Below are 13756 nucleotides of genomic sequence, written 5' to 3'. Positions count from 1 at the left end.
CACTCGTTAAATGGTCGTACGGGAAATCCCCACTTTATCACTACCTCGGAGATGGTGTCTCCCATCGCTCGTGCGCCGTCTATAACACCACGTTTAAACTCTCTTAAATCTTAATAACCTGCCACTGTAGTAGCAATAACCGATCTAACTACTGCACCAGACACTTACCTTGTATAGGCGTTGCCGACCACAACGCCGTATTCTGCCTCTTCACGTATCTCTGTATTGGAATACTCGTGTTGAAGACACTGCAATACCTCAAAATCATAAAATCTAACAGACACAGCTTTCACACTTTCAGTAAGAAAACAGCAACAAACATGGTAATTCACCAGGAATCAAACGACCCACATTCTCAAAAACTAGTAACCATTAGAAATACGGCGTACATATTATGCAGAATGCCTCTAAGAAAGAATTATTAAGGAAGAATTAAACATCATAATTAACATAGCACAAAACAACAAATACAGCAGAACATGGAACACAAACTACAGGACACCATAAGAAAGAAGATACAGGCAGAAGAGACTAGAATTAAAACCAATCCAAATATTTCAACAATTAACAATAAAACACAATGCACACTCACACCCGAAGACACACCACTAAACAAAAATGGCACACCATGACGTATCATAACCAGTTCACACTCAGATTAGTAACATCCAAGCAAGACGGAAGGGAAAGATAAATACTACAGTTGAAGAATAACTGAATTACCATACAATAACTGCAACACTAAATATGTCGGGATGACAGCAAGAAATTATAATATCATGTATAAAGAACAGCTAAATGCACTGAAGAATGAATGTACCCATTCCACATACGCCAAACACCTATTAAAAGAAAATCACTATCACACTGGGATAAAGACAGACGTGACAGTCTTAGGCCACAACATCAGAACAATGGAAATAATCACTCTACAGGAAGAATATTTGACACAGAAGCCATAAATAAACATGAAAATAATCTCCATGTCAAAGAGAAGAACAAAAGACGACCAATACTCAAACTAATACACAATCTATAATAAAAATAAATTAAATTGAAATAACTAATTACAAGTAATAATTATAAAACACACACACACACACACACACACACACACACCAAACCACCACTACCACCACCAACACCCACTTCATGCATTCTCACCCCATCACCCCACTCTCCCATGATCCTTTAGTCAGCTCTAGAGCATCTCACTAAGTACAGCGAAAGCATGTGCAGCTTACTACACTGCAATATATGTGCAAACAAATACTTCCAGGGAAAAACTATACTATGATTCTGAGCGTATAGTACAACAAATAACTGCTTTAACAGAACACAAAAATGAATGTAAGTAAAAAAACTAGCCTTGTAATGTAAAATAGAAATAGCTAGATTTGAACAAACGGCCAAGGAATTACAACAAATTTCATATCAGAATACGCATGATTAAATAATTTTATATGTATTATAGACCATTGAAATTAGCAGACATGAATAGGTGAGACATGTCTGGTACTCGAGTATAAATTACAGTTGCAAAGCCGGGCATGGTAGCCGCGTGGTCCAAGGGGCCTTGCCACGGTTCGCGCCCCCCCCCCCCAATCCCCTCCCCCACCTCCATAAGAGGCTCGAGTCCTCCCTCGTGTGTGTGTGTGTGTGTGTGTGTGTGTGTGTGTGTGTGTGTTTTGTCGTTAGCGTAAGTTAGTTAAAGTTAGATTAAGTAGTGTGTAAGCCTAGGGACCAATGACTTCAGCAGTTTCGTCCCATAGGAACTTACCACAAATTTCAATTTACGGTTGCAAAATACGGAAGTTTTCATATCGTTATGATACGACATAACTGCAGAAAAAGCTTCCATGCTCGTTTTGTTCTCAGTACTAAAAGAAATTGTGTACTTACTAGTACCATGCCAACAAAGATAATCATAAGAAGGCTTTGACTTGACACTTCCCAAAAGAAACAAAATTTGAAGAGAAAAAAAAATACCTGTAGAAGCACGGTGTAAACTTGAAAACAGAAAGACAGAAACGAAGCAAATATGTAACAGAAAAGAGTCTGTAATTAAGAAAATTAAGGAAATTGACCATATGTATACGTTAACTTTTTTATCCATTGCCCAGAAGTTTCTCACATAGTAGTTAACACGATGTATATTAGGTGCATCTGATTAAAGGGCTTGCGGCCCAGAAATCGAACATGGCACAATGAAAAGAAACTGAAGATCATTTTTTGCAGGGGGTAAATTGATTTAAACGTATAATACACATGTTCCCGCAACGTATGCCTGGGTGATATCTAGTATTATAGATGTTCTCTGAAGATAAACTTACTAATAAAACCACTGTGAGGTCGAGTTTGAGCATCAGTCAATGCAATTCAAAACAGTCTGCTCAGAAGGGAGTCTGCACGCTCGTTCTTTCAGACCATAGCGTCACTTTGTTGTCAAAGCAGAGTAAGATAGAACACAGAGCAAAGGTAACGGAGCATAGATGGGCGGAACAGATTCTAGACTAGTACAAACAGGCCGAGACGGAAGCGCCGTAATGAAAGACGACGGGAGCAGGGGACTTGTTAGCAGACGGGGCGAGCAAAGTGGCGGAGTGGTCATAAAGGCGCGCTGGGCAGAGCAAAGGGCGCAGGGCACTGCAGTGCAAGGTAATTAGGGCGCGCGCGTTGGGACCTGACTCTAGCGAGCTAGCTGTGCCGTGTGGGCAAGTAGGGTCCTACTGGGAAGGAGACTACTTAAACTGGGCTGCTAAGTCGGGTACCTAGCGAGACAACAGTTGCATTCTCGAGAGCTCTGAGGCACACACTGTACGGGTGCTGTTCACAGGTAACTCCAGTGTGTGGCTGACAAGAGGCTGAAACACCCACGTTTATGTTATTATTTGTAGTAATAGCACAAACTTACACGAGAGACCACATAGGACGTGGCGTTTTTAGTTGAGTATACACTGACGTGACAAGTCATTGAACAGCGATATGCACATATAGAGAGGGTAATAACATCGTTTAGACGAAGTATGAAATTGAAGTGCATTGTCGGAGCTGTCATTTGTACTCTGGCGATTCGTGTGGATAGGTGTCCGACGTGATTATGGTCACACTACTGGAATTAACGTACTCTGAATGTGGAATGGTGGTTGGAGGTAGATGCTTGGGACATTCCATTTCGGAAATCGTTTGTGAATTCAATGCTCAGAGATCCACACTGTCAAGAATGTGCCAAGAATACCACATTTCAGGTATTACTTCGCAATAAGGACGACGCAGTGCCAGACGGTCTTCACTTAACAACCGAGAGCAGCGGCTCCTGCGTAGAAATGGCTCTGAGCACTATGGGGCTTAACTTCTGAGGTCATCGGCCCCTAGAACTTAGAACTACTTAAACCTAACTGTCCTAAGGACATCACACACATCCATGCCCGAAGCAGGATCCGAACCTGCGACCGTAGCGATCGCGAGGTTCCAGACTGTAGCGCCTAGAACCGCTCGGCCACCCCGGCCGGCTTCTGCGTAGAGTTGTCAGTGCTAACAGACAAGCAACACTGGGTAAAATAACCGCAGAAAATATTTTGGGACGTACCACGAACGTATCCTTTAGGACAATGCCGCTAAATTTGGTGTTAATGGGATATGGATATTAGGAAAAGCACTCGCGTCTGTCGTCTGCTGAGACGTCAACCCGTGTGGCTTTGCTAACAGCACGACATCGCCTGCAGTGTCTCACCTAGGCTCACGACCATACCTGTTGCACCCTATACGAATGAAAAACTGTGGCCAGGTCAGATGAGTCCCGATTTCAGTTGGTAAGAGCTGAAGATAGAGTTCAGTGCAGACCCCACGAAGCTTTGGACCCAAGTTGTCAACAAGGCAATTTGCAAACCAGAGGTGGTTCACAATAGTGTAGCCTATGTTTACGTGGAACAGGCTGGGTCCTTTAGTACAACTGAACCGATCATTGACTGGAAATGGTTGTTTTTGACTATATGGAGACAATTTTCAGCCATAGAAACTACGATGGAATTTTTATGGATGACAGTGTGCCATATCATCGGGCTACAATGGTTCACGATTGATTTGAAGAACATTCTGGCCAATTCGAGCGAATGATCTGGTCTCACAGATCGCCCAGCATGGATCTTATCGAATATTTATGGGACATAATCGGGAGCCCAGTTGGTGCACGAAGTCCTACACCGACAACACTTTCCCAGTTACGGGCAACTATAGAGGCAGCATGGCTCAATATTTCTGCAGGAAACGACTCGAGTCCATGCTACTTCGAGCTGCTGCACTACGACGGTAGAAAGGAGGTCCGACATATTAGGAGCTATCCCATCAGTTTCGTCACCTCTGTGTAAAAGTTCAGTAGGGACGAATGGGAAAGTTCTAGCGACGATACGGACCGCAAATGGGGAAATTCACTTACATAAACGATATTGACAGGGTAGATTACCACAGCCCGTCGTCTGAGAACTAACATCTTGCAAACGGCGAAGCTGGTCAGCTGCTCGAGTGAAAATTTATGAAAAATGGTTGAAGAATGATGAACCTATGAGCAGGCAACAAGGTACTGGATGTCCACGCTGTATCACTGAAAGTGGAAACTGCATACTTGTCCGCTCCATGGAATAGTATAGGCGGCGAACTGGCAGATATGAGATCAGAATACAAGGGTGGTGCGGGTATAGATGTTGCGGAGTACACCCTTCAGCGTACCTTACTGAACATCGGGCACCATAACAGACGTCCATTATTTTTTCCCAATTTGAAAGCTACATCATTTAATTACAGTTACAATAAACAAGAAACTGAAACGAGGGTCAATGGAAACGTGTCACCCTGTCGCATGAAACACGTTTCTTGTTACACCTTGTTACACCTTGTTACACCTTGTTACACCTTGTTACACCTTGTTAATGATCATGTTCGGACACGCCGTCATCCAGGTGAACGGCTGTTCGAAGTATGCACCATGCCACGTGACAGCGGGGGCGGTATGGTGGATTTTTATCTTGATTTCCATGAAACCTGTGGTAGTTACCGAATGCGCCATGACTACTAAGTGAACATTACTGCATATTACCTGCATCCCTTCGTGTATGAAGTCTCCCCGGCGGTGATAGGATCTTCCAGCGGTATATTGTCCGGGTCACAACGCCAGAATCGTGTTACGATAGTTTAAGGGGCGCCATACCGACCTTACGTTGATGTCTTTGGCCACGAGATTCGCGTGATCTGAACCTAGATGTTCATGCCGAAGTGGGTTACTGTGCCGGTGTTCCGAAATGACGACGTCTCGCAGACAGCAATAACCAAGCCTCCGTAGCAGCGAGTACCGAATGAACAGCAGATAACGAACATCATTCAAATGAGGTGACAGAAAATCAGATCCTGTTGGATGATCGTGAACAATCTTAGTCCGCAGCTTGATATAAAATCGTTGCTGGTAGTGTGAGACGAGTATGGCGTACAGATTTTCGTATCTCCAGACATAGCTATTGCGGCAGTTGAAAACACCATCACGATTGGAGCGCGCGCTTCGTTCCCTAACAATACAAACTGTAGGAAGTTACGCATGGAGTTCTGTACTGGATACTCCATAATTAACCTCTGGAATCATAACTGTTTCACCACACTGTTTAAAAAAGGCTGTTTATCATACATGTGTAATACGTACCCTACCAGTACTGTACACACTGCTGACTCCGAAGTGTGCATTTCACAGTCATATTGACGGGTGCTTACTGATTTGTGTTCTTCCACAAGATCCTATGCCACCTTCTCTTATTCTACTATGCGAAGAATTCAGTATTGTGGGCATTGGACAGGTCTATGTTTCCAGCCAGCCGCTGTGACCGATCGGTTCTAGGTGCTTCATTCTGGAACCGCGCTGCTGCTACGGTCGCAGGTTCGAATCCTGCCTCGGGCATGGATGTGTGTGATGTCCTTAGTTAGGTTTAAGTAGTTATAAGTTCTAGAGGACTGATGACCTCAGAAAATTAAGTTCAAATGGTTCAAATGGCTCTCAGCACTACGGGACTTAACTGCTGAGGTCATCAGTCTCCTAGAACTTAGAACTACTTGAACGTAACTAACCTAAGGACATCACGCACATCCATGCCCGAAGCAGGATTCGAACCTGCGACCGTAGCGGTTACGCGGTTCCAGACTAAAGCGCCTAGAACCGCACGGCCAATACGGCCGGCTAACAGTCCTCCCTCTTTGTCAACCAGTCACGAACAGTGGTAAACACCATCAATGAAACACGACAGGTGTTTGTATAGTTATTTTACAGTGTAGCGCAATGAACATCTATGAAGGCTTTTTCTGTGGTTAAAGCTTACCCTGAAATAACGTGCTAGCATCGGGAGACAGAGATTTAGGAACCAGGTTTTAAATTGTAAGACATTTCCTGGGGCAGATGTGGATTCTGACCACAATCTATCGGTTGTGAACTGCAGATTGAAACTGAAGAAACTGCAAAAAGGTGGGAATTTAAGGAGATGGGACCTGGATAAACTGAAAGAACCAGAGGTTGTAGAGAGTTTCAGGGAGAGCATAAGGGAACAATTGACAGGAATGGGGGAAGGAAATACAGTAGAAGAAGAATGGGTAGCTCTGAGGGATGAAGTAGTGAAGGCAGCAGAGGATCAAGTAGGTAAAAAGACGAGGGCTAATAGAAATCCTTGGGTAACAGAAGAAATATTGAATTTAATTGATGAAAGGAGAAAATATAAAAATGCAGTAAATGAAGCAGGCAAAAAGGAATACAAACGTCTGAAAAATGATATCGACAGGAAGTGCAAAATGGCTAAGCAGGGATGGCTAGAGGACAAATGTAAGGATGTAGAGGCTTGTCTCACTAGGGGTAAGATAGATACTGCCTACAGGAAAATTAAAGAGACCTTTGGAGAAAAGAGAACCACTTGTATGAATATCAAGAGCTCAGATGGCAACCCAGTGCTAAGCAAAGAAGGAGAGGCAGAAAGGTGGAAGGAGTATATAGAGGGTTTATACAAGGGCGATGTACTTGAGGACAATATTATGGAAATGGAAGAGGATGTAGATGAAGACGAAATGGGAGATAAGATACTGCGTGAAGAGTTTGACGGAGCACTGAAAGACCTGAGTCGAAACAAGGCCCCGGGAGTAGACAACATTCCATTTGAACTACTGATGGCCTCGGGAGAGCAAGTCATGACAAAACTCTACCATCTGGTGAACACGATGTATGAGACAGGCAAAATACCCTCAGACTTCAAGAAGAATATAATAATTCCAATCCCAAAGAAAGCAGGTGTTGACAGATGTGAAAATTACCGAACTATCAGTTTAATAAGTCACAGCTGCAAAATACTAACGCGAATTCTTTACAGACGAATGGAAAAACTGGTAGAAGCCGACCTCGGGGAAGATCAGTTTGGATTCCGTGGAAATATTTGAACACGTGAGGCAATACTGTCCCTACGACTTATCTTAGAAGCTAGATTAAGGAAAGGCAAACCTGCGTTTCTTACATTTGTAGACTTAGAGAAAGCTTTCGACAATGTTGACTGGAATACCCTCTTTCAAATTCTAAAGATGGCAGGGGTAAAATATAGGGAGCGGAATGCTATTTACAATTTGTACAGAAACCAGATGGCAGTTATATGAGTCGAACGACATGAAAGGGAAGCAGCGGTTGGGAAGGGAGTGAGACAGGGTTGTAGCCCCTCCCCAATGTTATTCAATCTGTATATTGAGCAAGCAGAGAAGGAAACAAAAGAAAAATTCGGAGTAGGTATTAAAATCCAGGAGAAGAAATAAAAACTTTTAGGTTCACCGATGACATTGTAATTCTGTCAGAGACAGCAAAGGACTTGGAAGAGCAGTTGAACGGGATGGATAGTGTCTCGAAAGGAGGATATAAGATGAACATCAACAAAAGCAAAACAAGGACAATGGAATGTAGTCGAATTAAGTCGGGTGATGCTGAAGGAGTTAGATTAGGAAATGAGACACTTCAAGTAGTAAAGGAGTTTTGCTATTTGGGGAGCAAAATATCTTATGATGGTCGAAGTAGAGAGGATATGAAATGTAGACTGGCAATGGCAAGTAAAGCGTTTCTGAAGAAGAGAAATTTGTTAACATCGAGTATAGATGTGTCGGGAAGTCGTTCCTGAAAGTATTTGTATGGAGCGTAGCCTTGTATAGAAGTGAAACATGGACGATAACTAGTTTGGCCAAGAGGAGAATAGAAGCTTTTGAAATGTGGTGCTACAGAAGAATGCTGAAGATTAGATGAGTAGATCATATAACTAATGAGGAGTTATTGAATAGGATTGGGGAGAAGAGAGGTTTGTGGCACAACTTGACTAGAAGAAGGGATCGGTTGGTAGGACATGTTCTGAGGCATCAAGGGATCACCAATTTAGTATTGGAGGGAAGTGTAGAGAGTAAAAATCGTAGAGGAAGACCACGTGGAACACGTGAGGCGATACTGACCTTACGACTTATCTTAGAAGAAAGATTAAGAAAAGGCAAACCTACGTTTCTAGCATTTGTAGACTTAGAGAAAGCTTTTGACAATGTTAACTGGAATACTCTCTTTCAAATTCTGAAGGTGGCAGGGGTAAAATACAGGGAGCGAAAGGCTATTTACAGTTTGTACAGAAACCAGATGGCAGTTATAAGAGTCGAGGGGCATGAAAGGGAAGCAGTGGCTGGGAAAGGAGTAAGACAGGGTTGTAGCCTCTCCCCGATGTTATTCAATCTGTATATTGAGCAAGCAGTAAAGGAAACAAAAGAAAAATTCGGAGTAGGTATTAAAATTCATGGAGAAGAAGTAAAAACTTTGAGGTTCGCCGATGACATTGTAATTCTGTCAGAGACAACAAAGGACTTGGAAGAGCAGTTGAATGGAATGGACAGTGTCTTGAAAGGATGATATAAGATGAACATCAACAAAAGCAAAACGAGGATAATGGAATGTAGTCAAATTAAGTCGGGTGATGCTGAGGGAATTAGATTAGGAAATGAGACACTTCAAGTAGTAAAGGAGTTTTGCTATTTAGGGAGTAAAATAACCGATGATGGTCGAAGTAGAGAGGATATAAAATGTAGACTGGCAATGGCAAGGAAAGCGTTTCTCAAGAAGAGGAATTTGTTAACATCGAGTATAGATTTAAGTATCAGGAAGTCGTTTCTGAAAGTATTTGTATGGAGTGTAGCCATGTATGGAAGTGAAACATGGACGATAACTAGTTTGGACAAGAAGAGAATAGAAGCTTTCGAAATGTGGTGCTACAGAAGAATGCTGAAGATAAGGTGGGTAGATCACGTAACTAATGAGGAGGTATTGAATAGGATTGGGGAGAAGAGAAGTTTGTGGCACAACGTGACTAGAAGAAGGGATCGGTTGGTAGGACATGTTTTGAGGCATCAAGGGGTCACAAATTTAGCATTGGAGAGCAGTGTGGATGGTAAAAATCGTAGAGGGAGACCAAGAGATGAATACACTAAGCAGATTCAGAAGGATGTAGGTTGCAGTAGATACTGGGAGATGAAGAAGCTTGCACAGGATAGAGTAGCATGGAGAGCTGCATCAAACCAGTCTCAGGACTGAAGACCACAACAACAACAACATCGGGAGATCTTTTTAAGATGAGTGTGGCTGAAATTTTAAAAACTCTACTGGCATAGAACCTTAAGTAAACAACAATCGAGCTCCCCTAGCGTTACTCTTGATCCCTGTCGAAATTTCTGACCACAGACTTTGATTTAAAATTCTAATAGATTATCAGAATAGTGTGTAACACAAAAGCGGTGGTGTGGGTGGCAGCTGTCTTCAGTAGCGTCCAGTGTTTGTCCTATATTGGCTGTGCCATATTCAGGACTTGTACAGATAATATTTTTATCACTTTCCACTTTTGAATTACAGGCTTTTCAATTCTTTACAGCCGCGCGGGATTAACCGAGCGGTTTGAGGCGCTGCAGTCATAGATTGTGCAGCTGGTCCCGGTGGAGGTTAGAGTCCTCCCTCGGGCATGGGTGTGCGTGTTTGTCCTTAGGATAATTTCGGTTAAGTAGTGTGTTAGCTTAGGAACTGATGACCTTATCAGTTAAGTCCCATAAGATTTCACACACGTTTGAACATTTTTTGTGAACATACTTTACAGTGCAGCATACCAGTCTATTCAGCCAAAGCAGACATTATCCTGTGAAAGGGAAACTCTATAAATACGATTCCTAATTAGTTTCGCTCTCCAGGTACAGGCACCAAATGAGTAATATGAGAATAGTACTCGGGAGCGCTGCTCCCATCGCTCCACGATTCCCGGAAGGCGCGGGCAGAGCGGTCGCTGCGGGAGATAACCCCCGCCCCCGGCTCTGGTGGGAAACTCGACCCCACAGCCAAGAGCCAAGTCACGACGAGAGGTCGCAGGCTGTGCTGTTCTCCTCGCAGCACATGCAAATTATTTTCTGACGCTTGCCATAGTGGTCTGATCAAAACTGCTAGATACGAATTGCTATCGCTGGCTTCTGTTGCACGCAGAAATACAAACGGAACTCTATAAAAGTTTTGAAGAGCAGATGATGACGAACATTTTGGAAAGGTCAAATCACTATTTTATGCTATACCTCTTTGCCTATTTCAATGACCAACTCCTTGTACTTACTCAGATTCTCGTTTCCTGCTTTCTTTATGTCGCTATAGAAGATATAGCAACACCGAAAGCAGGGAAGTAAAAGTGACTGTCGGTTGTGGGGGGAATATACGTTTCTTATCAGAATACACTAATGGCTCTCCGACTGACCATGGTGACGGGTGTTCCTTCGTCATCGGTGCTACCGTTTTTCGGTATCGGCTTCCGGCACAGTGCTCAGTATTTACAGTCGAGCTCTTCACCCTGTATCAGGCTACGGAGTACGTCCGGCGACACGGGCTTTCCAAATGTGTTCTCTCCTCAGATTCTCTCAGCGTCCTTCAAAGTCTCTGTGCGCTGTACACCGCCCATCCCTTAATGCAAAGGGTCTACGAAAACTATCACTTGCTCATTCTTGATGGAGCCACTGTGCTGTGTATGTTGATTATGGGTCATGTTGGTCTGCCAGTAAACGAGGCTGCTGATGCTGCTGTCAAGGCTGCAGTCATCGTACCTCAACCTACTAGTTTCTGTATTCCTCCGATGACCTGTGTGTTGCCGTCTGTCAAGAGGTGGTGTCACTTTGGCATAGCCATTGGTCCTCCCATCATGGGAATAAGTTCCGGATTATTAAGCCTCTCCCACGTGCATGGGCGAAATCCTCCTGACCTTCCCGCCGGGAGGATGTCATTTTAACTAGGTTGTGAACAGGGCACAGCCTTTTCAGCCATTACCATTTGTCAAGTGGCGCTCCCCCACCACTTTTAGCACACTGCGTCGAAGTTTTAACTGTAGTGATGGAATGTCCATTTTTTAACCTTTGGGCATTGCCGTCTGAGTTATCGACCGCTTTAACAATCGGCGCGCGGACTGTCGACCGCGCTTCACTTTCTATCCGTCTTCGCGATATGGCGAAGGCCACTCAATTTTTAATTCTGGACCTCCGTTTCTCTATGGTGTATTTTATAGCCCTTTCTCAACGTCGCTGTTTTAGATGCCTCATCTTACGTCGATCGGGACTGACGTGTAGTCGTTTTTTAACTCCTCTCTGTCTTCGTGTTGTATATCTTTGACTTAGGCGAGTATGGCCCCTGGTGATTTTTGCGCCCTAAAAATAAAGTAAGCAAACAATCACCAAGAAAATTTTCATCAAGTCACAAAACTTTCCATCAAAATGTCCACAGAAATCACGGAACCTTAACTGAAAGTATTTCCAAAAATACATTATGAATGTGGCAGAGTCCTTAACCAGAGAAAAGCCTACTGCTAATATTGGACGACAATACGCAAAGGCTTGGCAAATAAAAGCATAATAAACAGAACAGTTTCAATGAGTAAGAAACGTCAATAGCTATTATTCACGATTTGGTTAAAATAACAGTCTAGATCGCAATGTATTCATATAATCTGAAGATGACTTTAACGTAGAGACCGGTAATAATAAATAAATATCGTTGCGATCTGTTAATATAATCAAATTATAGCACCAGATCACTGTTATCCTATGGGAAATGTGATCTAAATTTGTTATTTACGAAACTATGATTACAATAAACAGTGAACGTAACAAGTTCTTAGGAGTGAAATGACAATACTTGTGATACCAAACGATACCTAAGACAGAGGAATTAACTTATACTAGGCTCTAAGAATGCATGTGATTCATATAATTGCCATTAAAAATTACACTAAAGCGAACAAAATTCAGGAGTAAAATGTTCCAATTTGAGAATAAAATGTTCCATCTAATGATACCCAAAACAGCTGAATAATAAATGCTGGATCCTAGACCGCAGAACCCGCAGAAATCGCGCTGAAGTTGATCCTCTAAAAATCCCTCAGAGACAACATGAAACAAATAACTTGAGTCAGTTGTAGATTCATCATATGTGGCTAACCAGGCTGAACCAGTTACACATAGGTCAGTTAGTCGGTATCAGTTGTGGTCAATAGATAGGGAATCAATGTCCAAATGAATTCCATAGCATTAGTGCGTGTTCTACTTCCAGGAAGTACACATTAGGTCATGTAGCAGGCTGACTTAAAAAACAAAATAGCATTTGCCCTTAGGAAGCAAGTATGCCAGACCCCACAATTGCACTGCCAGTGTGGCTTTGGAGCCAGGAGATTCCATCCCATAACTCACTCCGTAGTTTGGGTAAGATCGCAGTAGCCGACGTAAGAAGTGAGGCGAGAGGCAAACAAATGGTACTGTAACAGTTCTGTCAGAAATTACTCGGTTTAGTAGGAGAATAAATTGACTGCTTCTCAAAAACTCTCAGAACTAAGAGAATATTTTACATAGGGACACTAAACACGAACACACTTCTGAAACCAGTAAATTGAAACAACTGACATGGACAAATTCAATATCAAAATTCTGGAAAAATAGGAAACACGATTCTCAGATGTGAACCACTTTGACTCGGAAAACTACTCAATGTACAGGGGGAAACCAGGAAAAAACCTTAAACTCTTCGTAACAGGATTTGTAGTAGACAAATCGATACTGGAATCTGTAATAGATTTCGCTTCAAATTCAGAAAAAATTCAACACTCACGATACGATCTGGAAACAAAGCCTATGCATTAATCAGTAAATATGCCCCCACAAACAACTACAACAAGGAAAACCCACAGATGAATTCTATTTCTGGGAAGATCTGGAAGAAACCACTAACAAAAGACCCTCGAAGCAGGCGAAAGTCTGACTACGAGATTTTAATGTCCAATTAGGCAGGGACATAAAATTCGAAGAGACTACAGGAAAACACGCGGGCCACAAAGGGAAAAACAAGAATGATAAAGAATTATAAAACTTTTGCAGGAATGGTATCTACGCAATTCCAGAAACCACACAGGTGACTACGAACTTCTAAGTCCCCCAACAACGTTCTAGGAGCTTTTTCAAACAGTTGCATCAGAAATTAGAATAGTTATGTTTGAAAAAGACAGGTACACTAACTTCCGATTCTAGTAACTAAAATCTGAGGCAGAAGAATGCAATCATGTTTCCCACTGCAAAAGCAGAAAAGAGGATGGAATTACGGTACGTTTTGAACACGTTTTGAACACCAAACAGATTGCTGTCTTATGCGGAAGTCTGTGTTAACATAAAAAAT

This window comes from Schistocerca cancellata, chromosome 6, assembly GCF_023864275.1.
Source record: "Schistocerca cancellata isolate TAMUIC-IGC-003103 chromosome 6, iqSchCanc2.1, whole genome shotgun sequence".
Taxonomy (NCBI): Eukaryota; Metazoa; Arthropoda; class Insecta; order Orthoptera; family Acrididae; genus Schistocerca; species Schistocerca cancellata.
This window is presented reverse-complemented; position numbering follows the sequence as displayed.